Source organism: Cebus imitator, unplaced genomic scaffold, assembly GCF_001604975.1.
Source record: "Cebus imitator isolate Cc_AM_T3 unplaced genomic scaffold, Cebus_imitator-1.0 Scaffold643, whole genome shotgun sequence".
Taxonomy (NCBI): domain Eukaryota; kingdom Metazoa; phylum Chordata; class Mammalia; order Primates; family Cebidae; genus Cebus; species Cebus imitator.
The window spans coordinates 532,969-540,581 of NW_016107958.1; positions in this window are offsets into that span (position 1 = coordinate 532,969).

The window sequence follows — 7,613 nt, forward strand, 5'->3', positions numbered from 1 at the left end:
TTTGAACCCAGTGGCCAATGAATGTAAAATCTAGAAAACTTAAGGGACACCACTCATCATTCCATTATCGAAGCAGTATATCTTGAGGGAATCAACAAAGGAGTTAGTTTACTATAAAACACCTGTAAATATTAGTGTGGCTTTTAATTAAAATATAATACTATGTGGCACCACTCACATCAAGTCAATACTGGTATAGAAATAAGATTTTACAAAATTAAATTAACATGACTCCAGGTACAGAAACTCAAGTTGCCCTATTTTATGTTCAAATAAAATAGTTGCAATGTAGAAGATAAAAGATTCATTCTCAATTCAGAAAAGCATGTTACTCTTTATTGAGCATTGAATATGTGCTAGGCATGTAGTATATACATTATCCTTGAATGTTCTATAAATTCAAACATGCTATGTAATATTTATACTTTGGGCCAGGCCTTGAGGTAAGTAGTAGTATTAATTCATTTGTAGATGAGGAAACCGATGTACCAAGAAGTAAAGTAATTTACTCATGATTCTTCTGGCCAATAGCAAAGGCCAAAATTTAAATAGAATTGTTGGCAACTATGCTTTCTAAGATATTGTAAAGCAAAAACTCTAAGTACTCAATAAGTGCTGAGATAAACTGAGCTTAATTTCACTAATATTTATAATTTTACAATGTAGTTTTGACTGAGATACATGTATTTTAGTTTGAAAAAAAGAAAAATAGCAATGTAAAATGCTATCATCTAATAAAATATTTTAAATTTAATTCTCTTTGGATCACATTTACAAGATTTATGAGAACTTAATAGCCAAAAAAATTAGAAAAAATTACTAAAGCATGCTTGCTTTTATTTAAAAACATGACAGAAACAGCTATAAAATTTTTTTGTTTAATATTTTTTGAAAATAATTTCCCATATGTCTAATAATTAATCATATTATTTTAAATAATATAGGCTATGGAAAATATGAAAACAGATACCTTGGCTCAACTAATATTCAGCATTTAAATAACTCATGGTGTTTCTCAATTAAACAAAAAAATTTAAAATTTTGCAATAATGGAGGCAAGTAATAATTTAGTTGCTTTGAAATTGAAATTTTATTTTCTATTTTGAATTCCTTAAACTTAAATTTTAAAATTTGATCTATTTTCCCTTTGTAACAGTACTAATTTTAGGAATTAAAAAAGGCCATTTCAATAGCAATAAGATATTTTATTAATTTTAATTTACTTATAGTTTGACTGACAAAATTTTTATTAAGTGAAAATAAAATGATCTTCCTTGATGGAAAATTTTGTTTCTGGACTGGACGATGAAGAACTAAATAAAGTCACTCTTCCATATAATTATGAGCAAAACCACTAAAATCCAACATTTCAGAACTCTGGAAATTGATCAAACCTGCAGGACATACTGAAAATCATCTATCCAAAAGAAATTATGAACCCTAGGTAAGACAGTGGAGTCTGAAATGCTTTGACTTTGGAATATTCTTATATTTTCTCTTTCTCTCATGCTCAGTGGCATGGTAGCCAAAAGCCAGCAGCCTTGAAGCAAACAGCAGAAAGACTAAGTTTGGAGCTGTGTTGAAAGCACACCTCTCAGCATTATTATTTTGTCCAAATTTGCAGGACCATGAAAAGTCTCCAAGAATTTATGGGCATTTGCTTTGACTCAGGGTCAGATCAAAATAAAAGGCCTTTCCCCAGACCATTAGTAAAACATTAGCTATATGCTGGCAGTATTGAAGTCACCTAAGATTGTGTTTTCAATTGAGGTAGGCAAGAGTCTGGAGAATTAGACAACCATAAGGGACTTTAATAATCTCTAATGTGTCACTGGGGATCTAATAAAAATGTCACATGTTCAGTAAAAACTTGAAAAAGGAGAAGGCCCCATTTAGTCATCACCTGTTGACCCTGAAGTCCTAGGCTAAGTTAAGGCTAAGGTCATCTTGTGAACTTCCTGAAGTTTGAACACCTGGCTTCTCACACAGATTCTCTTGACAAAAGATGAAGAACAAACAGGCATAATTTTAAGAAAATATTCTGATAAATCGTGAGCTGACCAGTAATACATAGTGATACAGGTGTGATACCCTACAGAGCTGGGACTTGAAAATAATACCCAAAAAATTAAAAAAAAAAATAAAAGCTAGCATATAAATCTTTAGTTCTTTTAATACATTTTGATAGATAATTTAAATATCTATGAAGCCTAAAGTCTAGGCCTCCTCAGGGTCATTTAATACCTGCTTTCCTCTACTCTGTGTTTCAGGCATATTTTCCTGTGTTTTTGCACATCACATATTTATTTCTAAAAACTGAATGGTTTAAAAACATATTGTAGTATATCTGATACCCACATCTACCTACTCAAAGTGTATTTTTGTTCTTTTAAAATTTGTTATTCTTGTTTTGTTTAATATTATTTAAAACTTTATAAGCAAAGTTTAATTTTAACAAAAGCTTTCCCTGAATGTCTATTGAGATAATGATACAGTCCTTCATTCTATTGATGTAATATATGACATTACATTTATTGATTTTCATATGTTGAACCATCCTTGCATTCCTGGAATAAAGCTCACTTCATCATGGTGTGTTATATTTTTGATGTGTTGTTGAATTTGGTTTGATAGTATTTTGTAAGAATTTTTGCATCTCATCTAAGTTCATTGGTGATATATATCTGCTGTGTGTGAGTGTGTGTGTGTGTGTTTTTGTGTGTGTGTGTGTTTGGTATCTTAGTTACACTAGCCTTATAAAAAGAGGAAGAATTTACTCTTCCTCACTTTTTGATAATAGTTTGAGAAAATTTCATATAAATCTTTTTTAGCCATTCGGTAGAATTCAGTAGTAAAAGCATACAATCTGGGACTTTTCTTTGTTGGGAGGCTATTTACTGACTTCATCTTGTTACTTGTTATTGATTTCTTTAGATTTTTCTATTTCTTCTTGATTAAACATTGGTAGGTTTTATTTGTACAGGAATTTATCCATTTTCTGTAGATTTTCTAATTTGTTAATGTATAGTTGTTCATAGCAGTCTCTATTAATACCTTGCATTTTGGTGCTAATAATGGTGATATCTCCTTTTTGTTTCTAATTTTATTTATTTGTGTCTTTTTATGTCTATCTAATAGTTTATTGATTTTTTTTTATTTTTCCAAAGGACAAATTTTTTGTTCATCTTTTGCATTTTTTTCTTAATTTTTTGTTTTTATATCTGCTCTAATCTTTATTAATACTTTCTTTCCTTTTACTAATTTTGTTTTTTTCTCACCTTTATTGAGGGGCATTATTAGATAATTTATTTGAAATCTTTCTAGTTTTTGATGTAGTCATTTATCACTCTAAACTTTCCTCTTACTACTGCTTTTTCTGAGTCCCAAATGTTTTGATGTATCTTGTTTCTATTTTCATTTATCTCAATACAATTTAAAGAAAAATATTTAAATTATTCTCTTCACCTATTTATCATTCAGAAACATGTTGTTTAATTTCTATGTATTTGTATAGTTTCAAATGTTTCTCATGTTTTTGGTGTATAGTTTACTCCATTGTCATCTGAGAAGACATAAGATGTGATTTCAAATTTTTAAGATATTATGGAGACTTGTTTTGTGTCCTTACATATGTACTAATCTTGGGAATGTGCCATGTGCTTATAAAAAAATATATGTGTTATTTTGCAACTAGGTGAAAAATCCTGTAAATATCTTAGGTTGATTTTCTCAGTGGCACAATTTAAAATCAATGTTTCTTTGTTGATTTTCTGTCTAGATAATGTGTTCAATGCTGAGAGTAGGGTGTTGAGGACCCCACCTATTATTGTATTGAGATCTATTTCTCCCTTCAGATCTAATAATGTTTGCTTTATATGTCTGGGTGCTCCAATATTGGGTGCATATATACCCATAATTGCTAAATTGATTCTTTTATTGTTATATGACTTGCTTCTGTATCTTCATTTTACAGCTTTTAATTTGAAATCTACTTTGATATCACTATGGCTAATCCTGCTGACTTTCTCTTTTCATGGAGTATGGTTTTCCATCCCTTCACTTTGAGTAGATACTGTGTCTTCTGAGGTGAGATAGTTTGTAATAGGCAGCATAGGTTGCGTTTTGTTTTGTTTTGTTTTAATCTGTTCAGCCACTTTACATATTTTAATTGGGGAATTTAATTCATTTGCATTTATATTCAAGGTTATTATGGATAGGTGAAGACTTATGTTTGTTGTTTTATTGCTTTTTGGTTGTTTTGTATATACCTGGATTCATACTTCTTGTACCGTTTATTTTTGCATTTGGGTGATTTTCTGTAATCATATGTTTTATTCATTTCTCTCTATTCTTTGTGTATAAGCTCTACAAACTTGTTTTATAGTTTCACATACTTTAATAATCATAGTTATCATCTTTGTCCTTTCAAACATGACTCTCTTTAGCATTTCTTGTAAGACTGGTGTAGTAATGATACATTTCTTTCATTTTTACTTTTCTATGAAATATGTTGTTCTATTTTATTTCAGAAGGATAGTTTTGCTGGGTATAACATTCTTGACTGAAAAATGCAGTTTTTTTTCTTTCAGTACTTTGAATATATCATCCCATTCTTTCCTGCCTGTAAGGTTTCTGTTGAGAAATCCACTGTTGTCCTGAAAGAGATTCCAATGTGTATGACTTGATGTTTTTCTCATGTTGCTTTAAAAATGTTTTCTTTGCCTTTCACTTTTGACAGTTTGACTATATGATGTCTCAGAATCAGGCTGTTTGGTTTGAATCTGTTTGAGATTTTTTTGAGCTTTCTGGATGTCCATCTTCCTTAATATTCATTTTTCTCCCAGAACTCAGGAAGTTTTTTGCTTTTATTTCATTAAATATATTTTTCTCACCTTTTCACCTCTCTTCTGAAATTCCCATAATAAGCATATTTATTTACTTGATGGTATCATGTAAATACTTGCTATGGTTTGGCTCTGTATCTCCACCCAAATCTAATCTTGAATTGTAATCCCCATGTGCCAAGGGAGGAACCTGATGAGAGGTGATTGGATCAAAACATTCCCAATTAAACACACAGAGAGAGAAGAGAATTTCTTTCTTTTAAATTTACCCTACGTGATATATTAAAGTAAGTTCTTTAGGATGAAATGAATAAAACACTTTATGAAACTCAAATTCACATCAAGAAACAAAGTGCAACATAAAAATTACTACAAATAAGGCTGCATGCAGTGGCTCACACCTGTAATCCCAGCACTTTGGAGGCTGAGGAAGGAGGTTTGCTTGAGCCCAGGAGTTTGAGGAGACCAGCCTGGACATCATGGAAAAGCCTCATCTATACAAAAAATACAATAGAAAAAAAATTAGCTAGGCATGGTGGCACATGCCTGTGATCCCAGGTACTTGGGAAGCTGAGACTGGAAGATTGTTTGAGCCCAGGATGCAGAGCCAAGATCATGAGCAGTGACCCAAGATCATGCCATTGCACTCCAGCCTGTGCAACAGAGCAAGACCTTGTTTCCAAAAAGAAAGAAAGAAAGAGAGAGAGAAGGAAGGAACGAAGAAAGGAAGGAAGGAGAGAAAGAGAAGAGAAAGAGAGAGAAAGAAAACTACAAAGATAAATATAAAAGTCAGTGTAAATGTGGTTTTGTTTTTATTCCTTGCCCTTACTCTGTTTTAGAAGACAGCTGCACAAAACAATCATTATAAAAATGTGTTAAAAGATTATAACGTATAAACATGTAATTTGTACTGCATTAATAGTAAAAAATAAAAAGAGAAAACAGATATATTGGAACATGTTTTTGTATCCTATAAAAATTTACTGTTATTCTGAACTACACTTTTAAAATTAAGATACTAATTCTCATCCCCATGAACAATGACAAAAAGAAAATCCTCAAACTTTTAGCAAATGAACAAGGCAATTAAATGCTATTCTAGAGAGTAACTACTTAATATAAAAGAAGATAGTAATAAAGGAAAGAGATAAAAATGCATAATACATACATTTAACAAAGTAGATGTAAATCTCACCATGTCCAATAAAAAATCAGAGATTCACAGAATATATATGTGGTGATCCAACTCTATGATCCCTGTAAGAGACATGATTCAAATAACAAAGAGCTTCAAAGTAAAAGTTTGAAAAATATATAATATGCAATCAGTAAACAAAAATGAACTGTAATGCTACACTAAGACAAAGTAGGCTTAAGACAACTTTTTAGTAAACAATGGGAAAATTGTACAATGATAAAAGGGTAAATCTGTCTTTAAGATATAGTAACTACAAATGCATTTAATAAAGCCCTCAAATTCTGTCAGCAAAACCTGAAAGAATTGAAGGGGGAAGAAACAATTGAAAAAAAATTATTAGAGACTTCAATACTCATTTTCATTACTAGAAGGAACAAGTAGGCAGACGATCACCACAAAATACAAGGCTTAAACAACTATTGTCCTTACTCCTTAGAGGCAGAATAGATGCCTACACACTCAAATTTGGCTCAAATATCAAGACTGATAACATCACATACATACCAAGAGGGTATAAAAAGGATCTTTTTTTTAAAAAGAAATATTTATTAAATAGATGACACTATATTTTTTTTTTTGAAATGGAGTCTCTGTCACCCAGGCTGGAGTCAGTGCCACGATCTTGGCTCACTGCAACCTCTGTCTCCCGGGTTGAAGTGATTGTCCTCCCTTAGCCTCCCGAGTAGCTTGGACTATAGCTGCCACCATACCTGGTTAAGTTTTGTATTTTCAGTAGAGATGGGGTTTCACCATATTGGCCAGGCTGGTCTTGAATTCCTGACCTTGTGATCCGCCTGCCTCGGCCTTCCAAAGTGCAGGTATTACAGGTGTGAGCTACCATGCCTGGCCCTCACTGTGATTTTTATACACTGTTGAAAACAATGACTTTTATTTATTTAAAGGCAGCAGTAGTTCCGATTACTCTCTTAATGTTATAGTTAAGCCTTGATTTAGTTCCAGAAATTAGAGTAAATTTTTAATATTTCCCTAGTTCTGTCTGCTATAAGGGAATTTCAGAGTAAGAAGGTAAGGTAAAGCAAATATAGAATAACATTTTTAGATACTGAGAGTGTTTTCCTTGGAATTTGGTGAAAATTTAGTTTCTTCTCTAAATTCTGTACTTCTATCCATAAAAGCAAATTTCTATTTTAGTAACTGTAAAAGAGCTAGGTGAGAGAAGATTATTACCCATAATCGTAAATAGCAAATATTTTGGTAAGTCTAAATTAGCATACACGTGAAGACATTCACAAACATACTTTTTACATTTCCTGGATGTGGTATGAACTGCATGTTAGAATTAAAGCATCACAATTAACTGATTGTGGGGTGCTGTTGGGCAATTCAATCCATCAGCATGTCCACCCTATGAGATTTGGAGATGCATGGAAAAAATACGTCAACCAAAGTGGTCAGGAAGAGCAAAACACAGAAGACACCATAAAACTGAGAACATTATCTCTTCTTGTCTGAAAAACAGGGGTTCCCTGGAGCACAGAAAGTATTTAAGTATTTGTCAGGGGACTGCTTCTATTCTGTTATTGCAGGAGGGCTTAATGCAGATTGCAGTC